This window comes from Ursus americanus, chromosome 10 (genome assembly GCF_024610735.1).
Source record: "Ursus americanus isolate L20-20 chromosome 10, mUrsAme1.1.p, whole genome shotgun sequence".
Taxonomy (NCBI): Eukaryota; Metazoa; Chordata; class Mammalia; order Carnivora; family Ursidae; genus Ursus; species Ursus americanus.
Genome location: NC_142136.1, coordinates 49,410,956 through 49,436,078, shown reverse-complemented (window position 1 = coordinate 49,436,078; position 25,123 = coordinate 49,410,956). Strand labels below are relative to the sequence as shown.

General features: G+C 42.2%; 1 long non-coding RNA gene across 1 annotated transcript in view; it reads left to right on the top strand.

The window, feature by feature from the left end:
- The window catches only part of LOC123801035 (uncharacterized), a 519,085-nt gene that overhangs the window by 18,623 nt on the left and 475,339 nt on the right, over positions 1-25,123 (top strand). Inside the window, exon 4 of the long non-coding RNA XR_015725942.1 lies at positions 23,233-23,301. This is a non-coding gene — a long non-coding RNA (uncharacterized LOC123801035). The remainder of the gene's footprint in view (positions 1-23,232; positions 23,302-25,123) is intronic.

Here is a 25,123-nt window from a genome sequence, read left to right as displayed (position 1 = left end):
TGGAGAGCAGTAAAACCACAGAAAGGGAATCCCACAGTCTGTAGGAGACATGAGCCACTGAATACAACTATGCCAGACCAGTCACTACGGGCTCTTGAGCAATTTAAGAAAGGGGGCTGTTTGGGCACCTGGCAGACTCCGTTGGTAGAGCATGCGACTTCTGATCTCTGGGTTGTGAGTTCTAGCCCCATGCTGGAGGTAGAGATTACTTAAAAAAAAAAAAAAAAGAAAGGAAGGAAGAAAGAAATGGGGCTGTACCTTTTAAGAACAAGGGAACAAAAACCTCATTGGATTTTTTTTTTAAAGATTTTATTTATTTATTAGACAGAGATAGAGACAGCCAGCGAGAGAGGGAACACAAGCAGGGGGAGTGGGAGAGGAAGAAGCAGGCTCATAGCGGAGGAGCCTGACGGGGGGCTCGATCCCATAACGCCGGGATCACGCCCTGAGCTGAAGGCAGATGCTTAACCGCTGTGCCACCCAGGCACCCCCTCATTGGAATTTTATACAACAGTTTTGTTTTATGAACGAGCAGTACCTCACCCAACCATTTTATGGTAAGCCATTTTCCTTTCTTTCTTTTTCTTTTGGAATTGGACTCCCTTTTATTATTTGAGATGCTCAGATATTTTGAGCTATTTCGGGTCTGTAGCCTTGTTCCAGGTGCTGGGCCAGGAGGGCGTCACAGATTCTGGCCGGAAGACTTCCTGAGGGGTTGAAGGAGGCTGCAGGGCAGAAATGCCAGGTTTCTCTGGAAATCACTAGCCTGCTAAATATAGCGGCGATTATGCAGTTACTCTGTTGATTTTTTTTTTTCTAATCACAGTTTACTGGAGGCCTTAACCTTTAGAATTCTTAACAGCAGGAGGGCTGCAAACGCTGTTCTGGTGTCCTCTCACAATAAACATCTTTGAAGAGTAATTAAGGCAACAGATTGTTACCTCGGTTCTACAGAACCAAGCCTAGAGTACATACATGTCAGAAAATAAACAGACTTCAGGTGAGCTGAAGCAAGGACGGGGTAGGCCCAGGAACCGGGAGTCTAAGGCTGGGAGTACCGCAGGTCTAGAGGAGCTGGGTTAAAGGATATCATCCATTAATTCTTCAATTTTTTAAAAGCTGAGAGCGACAAGAGTGAAGTTCAACATAAAATAACACTATATAGTGTTAGAAGCAAAGGAAATCTGGGGTATATGTAATCCTAAGACACACATAATCATACCTAGGGCAGTTATAGGACATAAATATAGGTCATCAGGAATCATTATGATTGAGGGAGTGATAAATAATCTGCAGGGAAGGTATGGTTGTTTGAAGATATGTTTCCCTCTTGTTCCTCCCAGTTTTGCTTCTGGAGTCCAGTGGTCAAATGCTTTAACTCGGTGAGGCCACTTGGGGAGAGCTGCAGGTAGACATAACAGTTGTATTGACACTGCCTCTGGTGATTAATTTGGTCCTGGGCTTGCAAAGGAGAGGCCTAGGGTCAAGTTCATCGTGAGTCAGTGATGAACCCCCACGGGAACAAAAGAATAGGAGGGGTGCTGGGTTTTTAGGAAGAGTAGGAAGGATATAGGAAGGGAACACTGCTCCCCCCACCCCCAGTTCCGGGGTCACTGGGAAAGATCAGGGTAATTTGGAAGGAGCTCAAAGCTGCTCTGAGGCTCCCCTGAAAACTCCCAGTTTGTAATTTTTATGTTTTAATTTAACAAATATGCGTTGAGATTCCAGGCACTGTTTTGAGTACTGAAGGATGGGGAGCAGAGAAACAAAAAGAGACACATCCCTAACCTTAGTTTAAACCTAAGAGCAGCATGGTTGCCATGTACGCGAGTAACACAGCAGCCGCGGGGCAAGGGAGTTCATTTTGAAATTATCCAGCCTGTGTTTCCAAACTGAAGCCCTGGGGACGGGTCCCCCTTCAAAGTCCCTCTGTGGCCACGCGGCCCGTGTTGGCGTGTTTGCCTGTATCTTAGGCGAGACGACAGGTGACAGAATGATTCCTGTTAAGTCTCCTTTCCTTTTTTTCTGACGTGTGAGAAATTCTACTTGGGTCTGGAGGACTTTAATATTTGTAATAATCCGCGGTATTTTTGGCCCTAGTGCCTGAGAAAAGGAACTTGTCAGCATCTTAATTCCTATCCCTTTGGGGGAAGAGGGCTAGAGACACGCAGACGGGCAGTCAGAAGCCCGGCTGCCCGTTTAGCCCCTCTCAACACTTGCTCCTGAGCGAAGGCAGAGGCTCAGGTAATTAGAGTCAGAGTCGTGATGGAGGGACTTTGTGCAAAGTTCAGTCACAGTCTGGGATGGAGAACTCTGCATGCCCACTTCCCTTGTTAATAGCTTTGCTGACCTTCTCCAAAGAAAAAGTCATTCGAATGTTGAGTTATGATCTGTTTCTTGTAAAATTGTGCCAGTCCCCCATTTATAGCCCTGTATTTCAACCAGTTCTAATTACTTCTTAGAATATATATCTTCCAACCCTTGGAGAATATTTCAAACTCTTATCCAAGCAATCAAACATACTTCTTAGATTGCAAGCTGATTGTGACCCGATGCATGCAAGTCTCAATGAAAGACCGTTCCCTCTTCCCAGCAGCCATACAGTCCTTATCTCCTGGGCTCTCTGGGGCTCCAAAGAGCCAGTGTCATTTGGTTTCCTAACCTTCGAAGATAAGGTGAGCTTTCATGAAGGATGTTGGGTGTTAAAAAGCTAAAGAGGAAAAGCAAAAACATTATTGCCTTTTTCCGCGTGTGTATTTTCCGCATCTCCCCAGGGAGGGTCTTTCCTTCCGTCTCATTGCAGAACATCATTTGAAATCGCTGGCCATTCTCTTCCTCTACCTCTGGAGAGTAGGCGGGTTTGGTTCAGAATCCGTTGTGGGGTCCTGGGTAATGGAGTCCTTGTATGGCTTTTGCTTTATCTCTACACAATTCCCACAAGGTTAGAAAAAAAAAAAAAAACAGAGAGGGAGAGTCCCCATTGGCTTATGAAGTCAATGGTACATCTCCAACTTGGCTGAGTCCAGTGGACGTTCTCCCTCACCCACCTTTTTAAATATATTAGCTTCTATCATTTCAGACAATTTAAGCAACTCAAAGATTTTTGGAGGTCTCTGTTCCTTTTATGTTTTGAATGGGAGTAAAATCACCAGCAGTGCTGAGAGGAAACATTTTTATAGACTTTCTAAATCTCCCCACTGCCGAGAAGAACTAAAAAAAAAAGAAGAAGAAGAAGCATTTCTCTTGTCTCTTTATTTCTAATCACTTTTTCCTTCTCACGGGACTGAAGCACCATGAGAAATGGCACTCTTTTACGGCAAGGACTCATTTGCCCATAACGAACACTGAGTACAAAAGCAAATTAAAAAAAAAAAAAAACCAACCCTATGCTTAGAGAGACCATTAGGAACGATTTGACATTTATTGAACAACAGATGGCGATTAAAAGCATAAAAGCTAGATTGCCTTGCTAGAAACAAAGGGTAGTTCTACTGAGGAAGTCTAACGTTTCAATTAAAATACCTCTCAATGTCAATTAAATCATATGAAGATAAGTCTGAAAATGGTTTCTAGCTGCACTATAATCAATAGTGCAGTTAAAATCCTCATCTAGAAGCACCCAAGTTTTTAGTTTGACAGTTCGCTAAAAGATGAGCCAAAGCTTCAGGAAACCATTTCCTTCAGTGTAGGGTTCAAAAGGTAAACATTTAACCAGGAGTGCTTCTTACGTATTAAACAGATTTATTTCAACGATGAGAAAGAAGCCTCACTGCCTTTGCTTTGTTTCAAATCTCAACCACTTTTCAGTAGGGATTAGGCATTACTGAGGGGTGGAAAAATCACCCCATTATTTCCACAGCAAGGATCTCGCTTTAATGATGTTCGTATTCATTTGGGAAACAGCAAGTTGGAGTGGAGAGAGAAGTGACCTGGTAATGAGACAGACCTTGGTTTGAAACCCAGCTCAGTCACCTTGGGTGGGTATCTTCAGTGATCAGAATCTGTTTTCTCATTTGTAAATTTCTCATTTCTCATTTGTAAAATTGTCATTGCCGTATCACCTTTCCTGGATTGCGTGATGCATTCTAGGGTCTCAGTGAATGGGGGCCCCTATCTTTAGCTCTCTTTTGGAAGAACCTTATGATAGAGAATGTATTCTAGCAGAACTTACCAAAACTGGGTTCAGTGAGGCAGTGGTTTTGCTACACGTTACATGCCAAAAGGTTAATGCATGCTAACGTTAGCATAGGCAGTTAGTTAGGTTCAAGCAGGATTCCTGGAGGCGAGCAACATGGAAGTCATGGCCAGCTATTGGGAAGATCAGAGGCCGGTCCTGGCAGCGCTCCACAAGAAGCTGGATCCAACCAGACCGACCCCAGATGGTGGATGCCATGACAGAAAACACCTGATCAAATTAGGAAGAAAAGGCTCGGAAACCCTGCTTTCTGCCCCAAGTAATAAATAAATATTTCATCCCCTAGTTAACGGCTATTAAGAAAAGATAGAAATCCAACCCCCAGGATGCACAGTGTGTGCTCCTGGGCTCTCTCTCTCAACCCTTCTCATATCTCGAGAGTGTAATTCTCGTTTTTAATAAACTTTCCTGCTTGTGTGACTTAGCTGCTGTGCTGCATGTGTGTCCTTAAATTCATTCTCGTGGCAAGACAAGAACCTTCAGCAACTCCTTTGGGTCTGGTTGAGTCAGGCCCCAGGACCTGGCAACACTATGGGTTGAATCGTTTCCCCCTACAATTTATATGTTGAGATCTTTCACCTGAAGTACCTCAAAATGTGACTCTTTGGAGATAGGGTTGTTGCAGATGTAATTAGTCAAGTTAAGTTGGGGTCATACCATCTTAGGGGGAATCTTCATCCAATGTGACTGGTGTCTTTATAGAAAAGGAGAATATGGAGGCAGTCACCCACACAGGGAGAATGACGTGAAGGCAGAAGTCAAGGTGATTCTACAAACCAAGGAATGTCAAAGATTGCCAGCAGGCCCCTAGAAGCTAGAAGAAAGGCTTGGAACAGATGCTTCCTCACAGCCTCCAAGGAACCAACCCTGCACACACGCCTTGGCCTCAGACTTCCAGCTTCCAAAACTGTGAGGTGATAAACTCCTGTTGTTCAAGCCACCAGTTTGTGGTGCTTTGTTATAACTGCCCTAGCAAACTGATACACTGTGTCGCAAACCTTTGGTAAACATCGGTACAGCATCCTGCTTCTGACTTTTCATAAAGCAGTTTACTAAAGTCAGGTCTGTGAGAAATTCTGCTACTGGGAATTGTTTCTACTCTACGTAATCCAGTGTTTCCCAAACACTTGGCCATGGAAGACTTTCCCACTGCATAAATACCTATTTACATACTTTGGCACTACTTTTGAAAGAATGCTCTGGAATGCTTTGCCCTCAACCCCACCTCGCAACTTACATCACCCCCATTCTTTCACTCCGGCCCCAGGGCTGTCACTCCAGCTCTTGCTTCCTCACCAGCCACAACCAGTCACTCCACACGCTCAGCACCTCTCCAGAATGATGCCGGCCCCTTTGTCATCACTTCATCCCTAAACAGCTTTCCCTGATGCTCTCTCCCCTTTGCTCCACTTCTGCTCTCCAGGTGTTAGGTGTTGCTTGAGAAAGTGATGGAACGGAGTTAAATGATGGATTTGGATTCTGGGCGGTTAAATGTAATACATTTCAAGCTGAGCCTCCACTGCTGCTCAGTAGTCCTTATTTTCTTGTACTGTGCTTGCGTGCCTCCGTTTATGCATGCACTCATTCATCACCTGGTGAGTGGCCCACCAGGAGCCAATGCCTGTACCAGTCACTGGGTAGGTATACGAGTAGGGGCAGGCATTGATGAATCACTTCCCTCAAATGCTGATGGTCTAGCAGAGGAGGTAAACCAATGCTAGGAGAGGAAAAGCATTTAGGGAAGTACCATCATATGAAGCAGCAAAGGGAATACAGAACCAACAACTGCTTGCCGGCCAAGGGCGGGAGAGTATATTTCAGGCAGAAGGAACAGCAGGTGTATTCAGAAACTTCAAGTCCTGGTCAGATATTAGGTTACTAGTTGGGGGAGAAGAAGATGTGAAGCTAGGAAGGAGACAGGGGTAAGAATGTTACATGCTAAGGCTTTTGCAGTTGACCTCGTAGGGAAGGGGCCGCCACTGATCTGTACATGTGTAGCGCTTGGATTTGCATTTAAGTAAGATCACTAGGGGGTTATACGGGATTTTAATTTTCTTCTTTGTCCTTTCTGGTATTTTCAAGATTCTCTGCCTGCTTTAGTTTTCGTGTTGCATGAATGTATTTTTATCAAAAGGATTAAAAAGTTCAGACATATATAGAGAGAATCCTGGCTTTTCTTGCCACTTTCCCCGCCAGTTTATATTCTCTCCTGATAAATTTGGTTTATTCTTTCAGTACCTTGTTTACCTTGCTATGTATTTGTGTGGATGTGTACATGTATACACGCATACATAAATATATGCATGTGTGCACACGCATGTATATGCATGTGTTCGTATACACATGGGCGTGACTCAAATTTGTTAGTTATAAGACAGATAGAACCATGCTATGCCTCTGTCTAATGACTTATATTTTCACATTGCAACTCTTTCCACCCATGGGTTATTTCATTCTTTATGATGATTTCATAGTATTTCATAGAATAGATTTAATTTAATTTATGTTAACCTCTCCCTCGTTGAAGGAAATTGTTGTAATAAGCAGCACTGCAAGGGTATTTTGTACATAAATTTTTGGGCACATGTGCCAGTGTTTTCTTAACACTCTTACAAGTGGAATTGTTGGGTCAAAGAGTATATAGCGTTTAAAACTGTGAAAAATACTGTCAAAAATGACTTCCAAAATGGCCCCAGTGATTCACTCTTCAACTTTTGTTCAGTGAATGAAATTATCAATATTTTATATTTCTTCCAATTTCTGAGGCCAAAATTTCATTTAAAAATATCTGTCTTCCCTATTACTAATGAAGCTGAGGATCTTTTCATACGTACATTCTCTAGTTGTATTTCTTATTCTGTAAATTGACAGTTTTATTCCTTTGTCCACTTAAAAGATTGAGACTCTAATTTTTATCTTATTAATTTGTGGAATCTTTTTATGTGATGTGTATATTAAGCCTTTGTCATTTTAATATGTGATATTTAAAATTTCTTCCAATCTGGGACTTACCTTTCATCTTTGTTTATTTTCACTTTAATTTTATGGAAATTTAAAATTTATAGGAAATAAGACTTGTTAATTTATTTTACTATGACTTCTAGGTATTGTGTCTTGCTTAGGAAAGATTTTTTCACAATAGATTAATTTTTTTTTTTTTAGGATTTTATTTATTTGACAGAGAGAGAGAGACAGCCAGAAAGAGGGAACACAAGCAGGGGGAGTGGGAGAGGAAGAAGCAGGCTCCCAGCGGAGGAGCCTGATGTGGGGCTCGATCCCATAATGCCAGGATCACGCCCTGAGCCAAAGGCAGACGCTTTACGACTGAGCCACCCAGGCGCCCCCACAATAGACTAATTTTTAAATTATGTGTTTCTTTTGGTGCTTTTATGGTTTCCAGAATATAATATAGTATTTTTTTTAAGATTTTATTTATTTATTTGACAGAGAGAGAGAGACAGCCAGCGAGAGAGGGAATACAAGCAGGGGGAGTGAGAGAGGAAAAAGCAGGCTCCCAACAGAGGAGTCTGATGTGGGGCTTGATCCCCGAACGCTGGGATCACGCCCTGAGCCGAAGGCAGACGCTTAACGACTGAGCCACACAGGCGCCCCTGTAATATAGTATTTTTGCACATGGTATGATATTGGGATGTAAGTTTGTTGTTGTTTTTTATTCCAAAAAGCTAACCAATGTCCCAATGCCATGTATGGAAAAATAAAATCCACTATAATCAGAAATAAAATATCTTAAATATGTGTATTAATTTGGTGCCATTGTACAGGTTTGATTAGAAGGGAGTAGGGAGATGAAAAGGAGAAAGAACTTAGTTGTTAAAATATAACTCTGACCCCCCCCCCCCCAAAGTTTGTTACTAGAAGGAAAATTTCTAGGTAAGGAAGTCTGGTAGCTTAAACTAGGAAAGTGGCTTTGGCAGTAATAGAGGTGACTGAGAAAAGAGGACACAAAATTGAGAGATCTTCAGGACGAGAATAAGTAGGGATTTATAACTGACTGACTGAGGGAGAGGGAGGGATCCTGTGGGATTCTCAGGTTTCCAGTCTGGGTGATATTAAGTACAAAGAAATGTCCTGGACAGGAGAATAGATTGAACACAATAAAATATGCTTCACCATCTAAATTAATAAAAATGCTGGGTAAAACGTTTAAAAATTAAAAGTTAAAATGCACGGTAAAAGCAACGAGGCCGTCCAATGGTAAAAAATAAAAAGGGAACTCAGTTTGGTGAGTAGGAAGTAAAGCCACGTTGCTCAGGGAGGCCTGGAGCCTCCGGAGACTTGAGGGGCTATGTTTTGAACAGCATCTTGGGGATGGAGGTAAGTCCACAAACCTGAGTTGGGCCGGGGGCCCCAGAAATTGAATCCCTTTGTGAGGCTTTGGGCTGGAAAAGTGCTTCAATTCCTTATAAGGGGAAAAATAATCACTGCCCTCTCCACAGGGGCCGCAGACTGAGACACACCGCTGCCTCGGGCCAGGGGTGGAAGCGGTCTTACCGGGTCAAGGCCAGGATGGCGTTATAGGCAAGCACGGCGCCCAAAGACATGGTGCCTACAGGGAACAGGTCACCTAAAGACTGGTTTGGGACTGGTCCAGCCCACCGTGCCTGCGCAGAGAAACTGTAAAATTAGCCAACGGGGAGGCTACAGAAGTAGGAAAAATAGTGACAGACACAGATGTGGATAGATGGATGAGTTCTACACCTTGACTCTCGGTAGCACAAGAGCAGGATGTCAAGGGTAATGAGAAATCCTAGAAGCCGATGGAGGGGAGAAGTAAAAAGGAGACCATAATCTCAGAATACGACGGCGGCATACTTCCTAGCAGTGGAAGCTGTCCTAAGGCAGTGGAGTCGATTTTCACAGTCCTCAAGGCAAATAATTAGGGATTTAAAAATTGAGAATGAGTAGGATATTTTGTGCTCCATGTTTTGGTTTTGGGTCAGGCGCTTGTTCTACCTATTTAAAAAATTAAATAGAGGAGTGAAAGTAAGAACAAGGCATTTTAGGCCTGTTAACACTTAGAAAGTTTACTGTCCCCGGTAACCCAGGATAGATCATGCTCACTAAAAAAATATTGCTAAGTGACAGACTTTAGTTTGAAGAAGAATGTATTCAGAAGGAAGAAGCAGAATGCAAGTAGCAAAGGGAACAAATAAATTATGGTGGTAAATCTAAACGAGAATTGACATTAAAATCAATGAGAATAATAACATTGTTCATCATATGTGCTAAAAACAAAACGATCCAAAAAAATCAAACAAACAAACGGAGCACAACAGCAGGGGAGTGATTCTGAAGAGAGTTGAATTATACAAGGTCCTAGTTTAGTTTAGAAGGATGACAGATATGTGTATGAACTTTAGCCTTTAATAGAAAAACTTAAATTCAACGTTATATATATATATATATATATATATATATATATATATATATATATATATATAACTTTATGTATATTATACATAACTATGTATATTATTTAAATATTTATGTTAATGATACATATATAGGAAAAATTTAGGTATAATGACTAAAGCAACAAACATAGATTAAAATGCTTAATGAGTAAAGGAAAATAAAGGTAATGAAGAAAGTGTGATTAATCCACAGAAACCAGGACAAGAACATACATGAAGGAAAGGAAAGCACACCAAATAGAGAATACCAAAGGAATTTGTAAGCACATCAGTGGCATGGCAGAGAGACCCCAGAAAATAACATAGGCAGGGCACTCAATCTCTTACTGGAGGGACATCCACACCAGTGCGGGAAAGCTGTTCCTACAAATTACATGATGTTGAGACAGCTGACTTTCTTCAAGGAAAGCAAATGAGAATTCGATCACTATTTCACACCACACACAAATCCCAGACAAAAATGTGAAAAATGAAACTCCAGGAAATGAAAAGAAACCACCAGGAAAAACATGTTGGAAAAAAAACCACACAGACAATAACTGAAAAAACGTGAACTCGAGATAAGGAATTTTTTCAAAAGTTCAAAAAGCACATTCTATTAAGGAAAAGCTAGATAAATTTGACTCCACAAGGCAAAATGCTCTATAAATGAAGTTTAAAAATGACCTGTGGACAAGGAGAGGATATTTTCTGTGTATGTGAGAAAGGATCAGTGTCTAAATGAAAAAAATCCCTATAAATGAATAAGAAAAAGACAAACAATGTTGAAAAAAACATCAAAGGATATAAAAAGCAAGTTACAGTAAAGATGTGAATGAACGATAAATACACGACATTTGAAAAGTTTTTCATTTTACTAGTTATTTGGCAAATACAAATTCAAATAGGGAACAACATGTCTTATCTTCTGTGTGGAAAAAGTAAAGTTTGACACTTTTCACGTATTGGTGAACATGTGGGAAAAGATACCCAATAAAACACTGAAAGAAAAATATACCTAACCCTCAAGCCAGTGCTTTGTTATTTGTCCTTTTTGGGCTTTTTATTCACTGTGTACCAGTCCTAGCACAGGACATTGGAGGTGGACAGAGCACATGGCATGGTCTTTTGAATGAATGAATGAATCCCCCCAAAGAAATCAGGTTATCGTCTCTCTGTTTATGGACTGAATGTTTTCATTTCCCCCAAATTCAGAGGTTGAAACTCGATCCCTCGAATGCAGTGCTTTGAACAGGCGGGGTCATTGGGAGGAAATTAGGATTTGATGAGGTCATGAGGGTGGAGCCCTCCTGGGTGGGATGAGTGCCGTAGTAGGAGGAGAGCACAGAGAACTTGCTTCCCCTCTCTGCTCTCCTCCGCTTTGTGGATATGACAAGCAGTTGACAGTCTGCAGCGTGGACGAAGGCTCTCACCAGATCCCAACCAGGCTGGCACTGTGATCTCAGACTTCCTTCCTCCAGACCCGAGAGAAAATTAACGTTTGTAAGGCACCATAGTCTACAGTACTCTGTTATAGAAGACTGAACAGAATAAGACACCTTCCTTGACACCTCATTTCATTTTGTTTGTATCTTTTTATGGCCCTTCCATTATTTTGCTTCTGTTAGAGTCATTTGTTAATGTGTTTACTCATCTTAGTTTATTCTCCATTTTCATCCTTCCGAAGGCAAAATTTTTGAAGGCTGGCACTATTTAATAGGTGACTTTTCTATAACTCACAGCATACTACCTTGGATGTAATAGGTGCTCAATAAATATTTGTTAGATTTAATTCAATAAAGGTAAAAATCCTGTAGTCTTCTCTAGAAAAATGTGCTGGCCATGAGAACCATTGTTTAATAGTGAATCTCCTAGAGCTTTCATGCATCAAGTTAAAAGGCTTTGTAGACTATGAATGAAAAAGATAGTTTTAAACCCACCTCACATTTTAAGCTTTTCTTTTGGAGAGGAAAAAAAAATCATTAGATTTCTTTATTTATTCTAGGAAAGTCGTGCTTGGAGGGGGAAACGAGAGTTATGGCAACAATCCAAGTATCCTGAAAATGCATTGGGATTTCCTCAAAATTGGAGTTACCTTTCTTCACACCACTGATGCTCTCTGGGCACTTTGACTACTAAAGACAATAGGATCACCAAGTGATCTGGGGCCTCCTGGAGAGTTACTTGTGGTTTAATTAGGTCCCACCATATGAACTGCAGGGCGATTCACACCAGCGGGGAGGAGGAGGCATTCTCTCTGCTTGTCTCTTCCCCACACCTTCTCCTGCTTGTCTTCCCAAACCACACTTCCTTTCTACCTGTAGCCCTCCTTCTCCTTGCTTGTCACCCTTTCGCAGGCTGTTCAATCACAACTTAGTTCCTTTTGTTAACTATGTCCCTCTTAAGCCTGTCCCTGTCTTGGCTTTTCCTTGTCTGCACCCATGGGTCTTTCTCAGGGACGAGGAAGGAGGGCATTTAGTATGGGTACAGACAGATGCCCTGTAAGCCACCCTAGAAAGAACTATCACTATTCCATGAGTGTTCTCTGGCGGTTTAGGACAAGGGGAACATTTAGCAACCCAGGATGCCCGGGCATCACTGGGCAGAAATAATTGCTAATTAGTATCCGACTAGCTTGGGAGCATTAATTGGCTTTGGGGGATCTGCTTTCTAGACCCGAAGTGTATTTTGTTCATTTTAGCTTGCTACATAGGATGAGGGAGGAATAACAATTACTGAAATAGTTTCATTTCAGTAATTCAACCTAATGAAGACTTGTCATTTGAATGATTATTCAGTAGTTGGTCCTTGTTTTTCTGCCAAGGTTTCAGAAAAACAAGCTCAGATGTTTCTCAAGCCTCCTTTCCTTTAAAATAATTTAGAGAAGTTTATTTTATTCATGGATATAAGAAAGCTCACAAAAGAATTGCCATCCTATATGATTATGTAAGTAGAGAGAAAAGGCAAGAAGGTATCTTTGGAAATACAACATTTTCATTTCAGAATATATCAAGCAATAATATAAAGTGCTTCAAATTGATATCTTTAATTTTCTCCTAGAAAGAAAATTTGTCAGCTATTTTATGATTTATTGAGGCTAAAAGCATACGTGAGGACAAGTTTTATGATTAAATAAAATTACTTGAGCATAATACTCATAATGATATTATCTTTGAATTAAAATTCACTTGACTAAGATTGATGACATTTTCAATCAGCAGATTAATTAAGCTCTTTTGTTAATTACACATAAGTCAATATGTTTGGATTGTAAATCAATCAATATGCTGAAGCAACATCCACTTACTTTGCTCTAGAAAGCTGCTTTGCCGATCTTTTTTCTAGCAGCCTTATTTTAGAAGTTAGAGCCCTTTCATTTTCTTTCTATCAGAGGTCTCAATATTTAGCAAATTTCTATGTGAAAGTAATTATTGCAACAATTTTTTTTTCCTTATTTGTTTTTGTCTTTGTGAAAGTCTTTTTTTGGGGGGTTCTGATGATGGCTGTAAGGACTATTCTTGTAACTGACTTTCTGGGCTCCGCCATGCTCAGATATTTTGTTAGCACAATGCGGGGAGGGAGCCAGAGGGGACCAAATCAGCCCTTGCATTGCCCCGCCCCACACCTGTCTGATCCTGAGCTCTCGACTCTGCTCCTCTGTGCTCCGCTTGCAAGCAGGCTGCTGACTGACAGGAGATGTTTTGTGTGGAAACTTCTAGAGGACGGTTAGCTATTTCGGTACCTTCCTCTTCCTTTGACAATTTACACCCCTCACCCTCCCCAGCGTCCCATTACTAGAGCTTTAATTCCTGAGGAATTCCTATTTGTCTTTCTCCTTAGAGGCAAGGGAGGCCGGGGGGGGGGCGGTGGTGGTGGTGGTGGTGGTGGTGGTGGCGGTGGTGGTGATGACTAGTGCTCTTTGGCACCAAGCCATAGAAAGATCATTTTCTTACTGTCTTAATGAGCTTGTGGACCAGTGACGAGCTCACATACTGGTCACTTCCAGTTTTGAGTGCCTCTGTGCAGTGCCATAAAACTACATGCTGTGGCTGGACAATCAACCCGGAACCTCTCCCACTCTTACAGTTTCTGAACATTTCCTTTCTCTATTTGTTATTCACTGGGCCAAATTCTTGTCTCAGTCTGACAAGAGTTTACATGCTGCAAATAGCTACCCTTGAATGAGTGGGAGTTTTCTAGGCTCTCAGAGAATCCAATTTGGGGCTGTCATTTAGCTCCTGTCAAAGCCTAGCTGAGACAACTGATATTTGAGAAATGGAGTTTATAGATGTACAGTCTCCTACGTGTGCGAAACTGTATCCTCGATCACCAAAAAGCTCTGAATGTGGTGCTCATTAGTTTAGCCTTTCCCAGTGGAAACTCTTTCATGAATCATGTGTTAGTGCTAGGTCTTTATCTTTTTTTTTTTTTTAAGCATTTAATACTGGGAACAGTGAAGTGAAGAATATTTCTGTAACTTCTGTAAAAACTGCTTAAAGATACTGCCCATTATGTTATTCAATGTTCCTTGTGCAAGAACTCATGTGATGAATTCCTTTGAAAATTTATTATCAGGAAAAAGTTTGTCTCTATTGAAGAAGTGAAAGTTTTGCTTTTTTTCAGACAGCTAACACCATATCCTTTATTGTTTCTTTTTGTGCACTGGCTGTCAGGAAGCTCAGAATGAAAGTAAATGCTGTATCATTAGAAGAGAGAGTAAAAAATACCAGGCAGGTTCCCGGAGGAGCATAGGAGTGAATCTGTCTTTGTCTTCCTGTATTTTGTTCACTTACTGGTACAATGGACATTTACTAAAGGAGCGCTGTGTTCCAGGCACCATGGCAAAGGTTGGAGAGAAGAACATGGTCCTTGCCCCGGAAGAGGTTATGGTCTGAGAGGGAGACAAGATAAGTATACAAATGAGTCTGTCCATGGGCTGCAGGGGATAAATACGGGAGCACCTAGTTCTGCCTGGAGACAGGAAAGGTGTCTGATGAGTTACAAAGAAAAAAATCCCTGGGTAGACCGAGTCAGGGTAGGGCAGGGTAGGGTCAGGACAGAGCACGCAGGTTGAAAGGGAGAAGGAGCAAAGCAGTCAGAGCAGTGTGTGAGGGGTGGGTTATGAAATGTGGTTGGAGAGATGGGTAAATCCCACATGTCAAAGACCTCAGGGCCTCGCCAAGAAATCTGTGGTTTGTCCTCAGGGAGAATATAGATTTGTAAAAGTATTTTAAGCAACATGATCAGATTTGCATTTGAGAAAGCCTCCTGGCAATCTAGCAGGGGGCAGTTTGGGAAGGGGGCCGGATGAGAAGCTGAGGGTCCAGGCAGGAGGTTGCTGGACAAGCACAGGGACTACAGGGGGGCCCAGGTTGGGGCTGGGGCCAGGCGGGTGCTGGGCCCACGGAGAAGCGGCAGAGAGGACCATGGGCCAGGTTTCTGGCTTGGGAGCCTCTGGATCCCCGGGGAAGGAGAGACTATGGGAAGAGAGACAGTTGCAGCCGCGTGGGCCGGGACATGATGAACTCTGTTCTGGCTGGGGTGTGCAGTTGCGGTGCCCAAGGGGAGGATGACGACAGCTGCTCTCAAGGAGCTAGATGTGAGGCTCTACACCTCACCCGGGCAATCCGAACCGCCGATGGAGCTCTGGCGGGGAGTTGTTGCCGCATTGGAGACAGGTGGAGTCAATTCCTAAGATCTCTCGAGAAGCGTGAGTCTAGGAAAGGGCGGGGTGTGTGGGGCCGGGCAGAAATACAGGCGTCCTCCGCGAGAGGCACGGCGGTCAGGAAGGGAGGACCCTGGGGAGCTGCAGTGTTGGCCCGCGCACCCCCCGCGTTCGTGGTCAGTCTACGAGTTGCATCCACCGGCACCCAGTAAGTCAGAAGCTCAGCCCAAGCTCCTCCTTTCCGCATCACCTCCTTCTCTGTTCTCGCCTTGAAGCAGAGACCTACGCATTTCCTAAGCCAGATCTGCAGGGTCACCCTTGAGTCCTTAAGCCCCCAAGCCTTACAGGGAGTTTCTCATGAAGCCCTTCCCGTGTCTCGGTCCCTGAGTCACTGCGTAGTTCAAGCGTCTGCCACTTCTGGCAGGGTTATGGCCATAGCTCCCCGCGGGTCTTGCCTCCCTCTGGTCTTGCTCTCAAATCCGAATTCGCTCTCATCACTTCCATGCTAAAAGTAATACAGTGGACTCCTGTTTTCTGCCTGACCTTGTCCAAAGCCTTAGCCTGGCGTACGAGAAGCCATTTAAACAATGCGATATGAGGCAGCCATTCGGCTGACATTCTTCTGCACATGCGCAGTGCCAAGTGCCAAGAAAGAAGTCTCGAGCCTTGCGCCCTTCCTCCCGCGCCACCTTTCCTTAGCCCGGGGTGAAAGGGACAGTCCTCCCATCCAGGGTCAGGAGCAGAAAACGGTGCCCTGTTTTGTGGAGTTGTGGAATCTGCCGCTACCGTTGCATCTGGGGCTGATTTCTTGATACTGAACTGCAATGTATTTTCTCTTATCGCTAGGCTTTTGCACATGCTATTGCTTTTGCCTGGAACGACTTTCCCTTCTGCGTTATGGTAGGTGTATCCAAGAAGGAACCTGGGCGCAGTGAATCCTGTACAATAAGCGATGTTTTGTTCAGGTTATAGTTAACCCAGAGGTGGTTTTCTTTCTCTACCCGGTCCCATCCAAGCCAGGATGTATAAAATTGCTAAGCGCAGTTCAAAGAGAGCGATCAGAACAAAGAACAAAAAGTCACCTCGGTAACTATTAGAGGCAGCCACTATTTGTAGAGGGTGCACTTTAGAGGAAACCAAAATCTCCTCAGAAATAAGCTTGATGACTTAAAGATAAATTTTGAACAATTGTTGGCTGAGAAACTGAGAGTTCTCTGTCGTTAGAAAGAAAGCCCCGATACAGTGAGGCGTCCTTTGCAGGGCACAGGGGTTTCAGATGTAGAATTTTGTAAAACAAAGAAGAGAATCAGCAAATAACGTAGCTCCAGGGCAAAGAGAAAAGAGCATTTGCACAGTATCCAGGGAGAAACTTTCTCTTAGCAATATTTGGCTAAAAGTTTCACCAGTTTTGAGGTGAGGAAGAATGAGTAATTTACTGTGTGTTTTTCATGCCTAAGTTAACTGTTGAATAATCCATATGCCATCAACTCCAAAGTAAGCATTGATTTAGGCATTCACAGCTGGGGAAACAAAAATTATAAACCTGAAACCCTTGGTTAAAATTAAAAGCAAGTTATCAGTCATCATACTGTTTGATAAGCCCAAGAAGAAAAGAATCCTATGTGTCAAATGCTTTGGATTTTGAAAGTGCTTCACCATTGAGATAAGGGTATTTACATTCTGTGGCCACAGCCACCGAGCTAGCAAAAAGCACAGTTAAGAGAACAGACGGGAGGGGGAGGGCAGTATTGAAATTTAAGTTTACACAGGCTTTGTCTGCTATTAAGTTTATTGAAAAGGAGCTAGAAGCTTCTGGACAGAGTCAGTAACTATAAATTTCTCCCTGAGATGGTCATTTAATGTTAAGTACAGAATTGCTGCTTAATATTCATAGAATGCAACCTTCCACTGCTGCACGTGCAAAATATTCTATTATTTCCTTAATTCGTATTTGTTTTGTAGGAAATGGAATTTGCGTACTTAATTTGTAAAGAGCTGCAACGGCCTTTTGTTAATCTATGTAAAAATTGTTCTTGCATTAGTTGGAAAATCCTTTTATCTCTGGGCCTATTTTTTTTCGTTGTAGGTTGCAAGTACAAACATGCTTTCAGCAGGGTCAGAACCAAACACAGCGTGAGGGTTGGTTTCTGTAACACACTGACTTGAATTTATTGAGCATTTCCTGGTACTGTGTTGAGCACGATGCCCATCATCCCCTAATCTCACTGTTTGAGTCACAGTTCAGTCAAGGAAGGAGAGCCATTGTGAGTGTTATGGGATGAGGGGCTCATTCAGGGGTGAGCTGGGGCCGGCTCATGAACTTCCGAGAGAGCACTTGTGAACCTTTCTTCCCAACTTGGTGTTCAGTGACTTAATATTAGTAGCTTGAAAAGTGGGAGTATTTGTACCACAGAAATCAGTAAAAGCTGCAAATCAGGTTCTTCCTGGAAAGCAGGGTTATTCCACAACTGTGCAAGGAGCTAGGGAAGTGAAAGTCCGGGAGAGGGATTTGGAGGGTTGGAGGTGTCATTTGCCAGTTGTCCTGAAGCACTGGCTCAGGTAGGCAGCTCAGAGCTCGCAGTGAGGTCTGGGAACTTAAGCACGTCCAGTTGCTGAAGGTGGATTTCGAGGGGAGGCTCTTGGAGAGGACCGAGGAAAGCCACGGCCTCTGTGGGTTTGCAGCCAAGCAGCTGGGGGTGGGCTTGTAGTTGCTGTGGGTGAGCAGAACCAGCAGTAGGGGTGACAAGACAGGCGTGGAGCAGAGGGAAGTCAGCACCTTCTGGGATCCACCATCCTTACTGCTGTATCGCCATTACCATTTCTGACTGCAGGTGAAGGCCTCCTGCCCTTTCCCTCCCCTCTGCTTCACTTGCATCTCCCAAATTTGGGGCAACTTTCTCTTTTGGCCAATCCTAACCTAGAGCCATACAGGAAACAGCTGTCTAGGAAGCACAGTTCCCAGCTCTACCAAGTTGACACAATCCAATATAAGTCCCCAACAGTGCAATGAAACAGATATTATGATCTCCACTTTCCAGAAAAGAAAACCAGGGTCCAGTGAGGTTATGTAAATATGTCACTGTAGATTCCAAAGCCTGTCTTCTTAATTACTATAGTATACTGGGGGTATTTGTGTTTTCATTTTGTCTTTTTGGCTATTTTTAAAATAATGGCCCAAATAAAAGAATCCCTTTCCAAAAGAGCTATAGATAAACATTTGTGATGGATGAACCGATTTGACGATTACGGTCTGTGTTCTCGTGCACAGAATGACCAGATTAGACGAGCATTTACAAAAATGTGTCTTAACAAGGTTTACTCTAGTCTGGTATGGTATACCTGGACCTTGCTTCTGGCGATACAAAGATGCTATGATGGTAGGATAGGATTTCTGCCATCAAGGAGCACATAGTCTATTTAAGAAAAATAGACCTAGCAGTGATTTTGGTTCCAGACCATTTTATGTACTTTTCCAGATTTACTGAGCCCTACCTGCCCCCTAAGCCTTGGATGGTTGCTCAGTGAACAGCCTGGCCAACACTGCCATAGTCTGAATCCTACCACCACCATCTAGACTTCAGCATGGGCTCCATTTTGTCCACTGAAGCAGGGACCTTAGGGTTTCTTGGCTCAGATCTGACCTGACCAAACTCACGAGGCCTATGACTTGCCAGCGCTTCTGGGCTTAGAGGAAGTTAGCATCGTTGGCTATGGACTGTGCTTCTCTGGCAGCTTCCTGGAGGGCCTGGAGGTCATAACTCAAAAGTGACTGGGTAGTTGACACTTGGTGGGGTGACCTTTGAGAAATGGTAAATAGGAGTTGGAGGATCCTGGCAGATATATCCTCCCTTCCTGTTCACATGGATTATTCCAGATGTGGTGGTTCCACACAGCTGACTACAAGGGGTGCAGAGTCATGTGATTCAACAGCTGCTGTGCTTTCCAGGAAGATGGGGCCAGTTCAGTAATCCACCATTTTGTCTGTGCTTTCCTCCTTCCCTTCCCCGGCACTGTTACTTTCCTGGGATTATACCTCTTTCAAAGCCTGGACCTCTCATCTTTGTCTCAAGCTGATCTCTAGGGAGCCTAGGCAAAGATAATTACCTAAAGGTAAACAAATGCTAAAAATACTATAATAATGGCATGTATAAAATACTATTAGAGAGGGTTGCTAAAAATATGTTTAATTCTTTACTTCTGTTTTGACATTTGTCCTGTTTCACTATTCATAGGCCAAGACTTTCATGCCTAACTCATTAACTAATTTCCGAAAAAAATTCCTAGGTGTTCACATGCCATGATGTGATACTGTATCCTGATCCTCAGGTAACATGTTTGCATTTTAAAAGAGATCTCATTAAAGCAAAAGGATGAGCAGTATGTGGACTCCATATTGCACAGTGGGGAAGACATGCAGGAGGAGAGGCTCTCAGATCGCATCCCATTGGCGGCTGTCCACTTCATCCCAACATGATAATCTTATACGAGTAAACTTGCCATAGTAGAGATATGACTTTATGTTCTAACAGTTGTTAAAATTCCTTGAATTACCAATATTGGCAAGTAAACAACTATACAAGCTAATAGGTGACTTTCTTTCTTTTCCTTCCTTCCTTCCTCCCTTCCTTCCTTCCTTCCTTCCTTCCTTCCTTCCTTCCTTCCTTCCTTCCTTCCTTCCTTTTTTGAGAGAGGGGAAGAGAGAGAGGAAGAGAGGGAGACAGAGAATCTTAAGCAGGCTCCACACGCAGTGCAAGGCTCGATCTTACAACCCTGAGATCATGACCTGAGCCAAAATCAGGAGTTGGATGCTTAACTGACTGAGCCAACCAGGCACTCCTGGGTGCCTTCTTTAAAAAAGATATGCAATTATTATTATTATTATTATTATTATTATTATTATTATTATATATGACCATGAAAAACATGCCCACTTCCTCCAGAAGATCTGTAGTCCAATTACATTAATCCCACTACAAACTCACAGTGAGGTTCTATTGAAATTAATAGAAAATGGCAAAAAAATAGATACTTTGCATTAATGATTAACATATTAGGACAGTTTAAAAAGCATATTTCTGGACTCAGAGTCTATGAAATGTGTCTATGAACGTGCATATGCTCATGTTTTTCAGTGTGATTGTTTGGCAAATGCAGAATGGGCAAATTAGCTTCCTTTATTAAAAGAGAAGAAGTCTCCCGAATTGACTTTGGGGACTAACTCCCAAACTGCAAATAATTGAAAATAAAGGTTAAAAATGAATATGCTGATACAGCAGTCTCCTGGAACATCATCACTATACAATTATAACTGGGTTTTCCAAGTGGCAGATTAAAAGAGGAGCTCTGTTATGACATTCTAGCCACAAGGATTTTTAGCAGAACCTTGTGGTAAAAATTAGGGCAAAAGTAAAATGGTATATTTACCCTAAAGCATCTGAGAATCTTCACAGTAATTAGAAAAAGGGATTTTTTTTTCCTATCAAGATTTCATCTTTTCTTTTCTTGCTTAGAGACAGAATCATCTCGATAGAAAATTAGCAGTCACAGAGCAATGTTCAATTTCACTGAATTATGGCACAATTCTGGTGGTGTGTGTTATGAGGAGCCTTTAATGCCATTGCTGCAGGACAATCAGAGATTTTTCCAGTTCTTGGTACTTGAATTGCAAAGGAGAATATTAATAAGATAAAATCCTGGGATGGAAAAATCTTTCAACTCTGAAATTCTATGCCTGGAAGAATCGTAAGATAGCATTTTCTCATAAAGTACCTTTGCTTTAGAAGATCCACAATCCTGATTATTATTCAAACCTAATTTCAGTTCGGAAAACTTAAGTAAAAGACAATCTTCAAGTTCTGAGGATTATAAAAGATGACAGGACGTATGTACTTTTGATCAAAAATGTACCGGGGCAACAGCTGCCCACCAAAAGACAGCTCAGAGAGGCTGTCAGTCAGAATAACAGGGAGGCAAGTCAGAGCAAATCACCGTGTCAGACTCCCGGGCAATAAAACCATTACTCCTTAAATGCTGGGCAGTTAGGAAATGTTGCTGTACCGTGAAAATGACATTATGACATTCTCAGTTTGTTATTTCTCTTTAGTTTTCATTTAACATTTATGTACTTGAAAAGGCAACCAAATTACACATTGTCCTTGTTAGGGTTTGAAACATAGCATAACATTGAAACATAGCATCTCATTTTTCAACAAATATTTATCAAGTGCCTGCTATTTACCAGGCACTATGCTAGGTCCTGGGGCTATAAAATGATTGGGTCTTATTTCCTGTTGTGTTGTAGCTTAGGGTCCAGTGGGATATGAGAGTTGGAGGTACACTTAGAGCTCATCTAATTTTATAGATAAGAGCTCTTGGGCCCCAGGAGAGTTAGGGACCTATTAAAGGCCATGTGGCTTGTTGGAAACAGGGGTGAGATGATTCATGGCCTCCGATTGCCACAACAGAGCCGTTTAGAATTCTTTATTCACTTATTTACTAATTAGCCCCTATTCATTAAGTGCCGACTCTGGGCCATTTATGTCCTTCCCCTCCTGGAGGTTACAACTTTATCAGAGAAGGCAAATATCAAAATGGTGAAAAAGGTACACATTCTTTAAGCTATAACTTGGGTGTGTAAATAATGTCGCTTAATATTTTAGTAAGTAAATTTACACAGTATTTCAATCATCCCCCACTACTGATGGCAGAATGTTTAACATGATCAATCTCAGGTGAATCCGTTTCATACTGTTTTTGTTTGTTTGTTTGTTTCACTCTTTCCTTCTCCTCGTGCTGAATACTAAGTTGCTCTTAGAACTTAGGGATTGTTGCAGGACCCTATATGGTCCCAGGTCACCAGTTACAAATGTCGGCAAGAGATGTCTGATTATCCCCATCCTTGACCTTCTTCATCAATCCCATTGGCATCTATTGAGATACCCCCAGCAATGCCTCTGGTCTACACTGCCTGGATTCCAGCAGTGAAGTCTCTTGTTTGGAGTTCTGAGCCTTTCCAGGTCTACCACTCAGACTCTCTGTCTTCTCTCCAGCAAAAATTTTTAAAAAGTTGTTCTTAATATCTTCTTAGACTGGAAAACTCACTCATATCTTGCCTTCTTCTGAATGTGTTGCTTAAGTCATAAATATTATGCTCTAAGTTCTTTAAGGCTTTGTCTTTTGATCGTCAAATGCTAGGATTTTTAGATTCCAAATTTAATTCCTTTAAGCCATTGTCATTGAGATGATTCTTGAAAAACAACTTTGAAACTCAAAAAATAATTGACACTTTTTTCTTTTCCTAATCTGAGGGCGATGGTAAGAATAGGGTAGTATGCTGGTTACTTATTGCTCAAAGCAAAAATACTTTTTACTATGTCTCATGGTTTCTGTGGGTCAGGTATTCAGACGGGACACAGTAAGGACAAATTATCTCTCTTCTCATGTCTGGGGCCTCAGCTGGAAATCATCGACACAGGGGGCTGAGAACATCATAAAGCTTGTAAATGCAGTATCTGGAGGTGGCTGTTGGCTGGGGGCCTCGCTGGTGCAGTCAGCTGGAGGACCCTCACGTGGCCACACCGTGTGCCAGGGGCTTTATCACAACATGGTGACTGGGTTCCAGTGGCAAGTGGAAAGAGAGAGAGAGAGAGAGAGAGAGAGAGAGAGGGAGAGGCAGGCAGAAGCCATATTGCCTTTTATGCCGAGCCTGTCAGTCATACAGTGTCCTTTCATTGGTTGAGGAAGTTACAAAGGTGCACCTGCATTCAAGGAGAGGGAACACTGACCCCACCTCTGGATGGGGTCCGTGCCACATTGTGAGCATGTGGACTGGGACATATATTGGTATGGCCATCTAAGGAAATATCACGTGCCACTAGGGGGCTAGTAGAAAGTACGGGGAATGAAAAACACTGGGTAATACATCACAATATTATTTTGTCCCATTTGGTCTGCCGCAGATGGTCATCATCCAAGTGTGCAGCTGTGGCCAAAAAGAAGTAAAGCGTGTATTGACGGAGAATCAAACTGTGAGTGATTGATTTTTTTTTAAAAGAACCTCTCAGAGTATTTGTGTGCAGCTATTTGCGTCCCACTGAGAAGCGAGCTTTGCCCTACCCATTTGCAAACTAGGTGTGGTTATCACTCCAGCCCCTCCTCCTGTTTGTTGCCCTTTCTCTACTTTCTCCAGGGACTGAGTCTTTGTTGGATTTTCCCACTCGCATTACCAATTCCTGCCCATTTCCCCTTCTTTCCTTTTCCATATCATAATCTAATGGTTCAGGCTTTTGCTGGGGAATTAATTGGGTTATCATGTCCTTAACTAATAATAGCTTTTTTTCCCCATGAATTTTAACAGCTGCCTAATTGAAGTATCCAAATGGAATAACTAATAATGAGAAACTTAGGCTTTTAAAGCCTGACTGCAGGGCTTGGGGATGAGACCCGCATGGGGTGGGCAGGAGCAGCTCAATGGGTCCTAATCATGCCATGCAGATGCCCATCTGTGTGGCCTGCACCCGGGGCTGACCTGCTTTCAGGAAGCTTAATTAGCAGGATGAGAAGAATTGCCTCCTCTCCATGCTTGGGCGAAGATGTTGATCTAGCAGAATGGTAGAGCCTAGCTACTCTCCTCTTTATTAGTATATATATTTTAAATGAAATAATTGTATTATTTTACTCTGGTTATAAAATGAATTCATGCCTACTTTCAAAAATCTACACGTTTCTGGAATGTACAGAGAGAAAAGAAAAAATTATGTGAAAACTTACCGTCCAGATTTAACTCTTGTAACATTTTGGCAAATGCTCTTCCATATATTTCTATATTTGTGGGTACCTAGAGCTATACTTATACATGACTTTGTTTATGTATTAAGCTATACATCCTGTTCTGTATCCTGTTTTGTTGTGTTTTCATTCAATAATGGTTATTTTCCCATGTCAGTTAATATAGATACACATCATCATTTTCATTGACTGCACAATATCCCTCTGAGACATACCAAACTTATATAACTAATTCTATTGAACAACATTTATGCCCATTGCATTTTTTTGATATTATAATCAATGCTCTGAAGAACTTTCTTGTACATCCATTTTTATGTACTTGTTCAAAAATCTCCTTGGGATAAATTCTTATACAGGGAAATTGCTAGGAATCTTTTTTTTTTTTTCTTTTTAAGAAACAATAGGAAGCCGTGGGGGAAAGAAATCTGAGTGAGCAGCCTAGTTCCAGAGAATTTGTGCAACAAATATACATAAAAGTCTATATTGTGTCAGGAGACTGACCTAGAAAGCTCTGAATGCAAAGATAAAAAAAAAATCTTCAACGAAATCTAGCCTAGTGTGGAAGATAGACCCTTACACAAATAATTATGACAATAAGATCAAATTCCTGCAAGAGGTATGAACAAAGTACCACGGGATGGGTATAAAAAGGAGCTATTAAATCTGAGCAAGAGAAGTGGACAAAGAATTAGCAGAGAAAGCAACAAGTGAGCCAGGCCTGTGGTTGGGAAGGAGTTGGAGAGACGGAGCCATTAGTTTGCTTGGGGTGCCTTAGCGAGTACCAGAGACCAAGCACCTTAAAAACCAGAAATGTGTCATTTCGTAGTTTTAGAGGCTGGAAGTCCAAGATCAAGGTATTGGCAGGGCTGCTTCCTTCGGAGGGTCACGATGGAAGATTCTGTCCCCGGGCTCCCTCCTTGGCTCGTCGATGGCTGTCTTCTTCCTATGTCTTTACATCATCTTCCCTCTGTAAGAGTCTGTGATAAAATTTCCTCTTCTAATGAGGACACCAGTCATATGAGATTAGCACCCATCTTAATGACCTCATTTTAATTTATT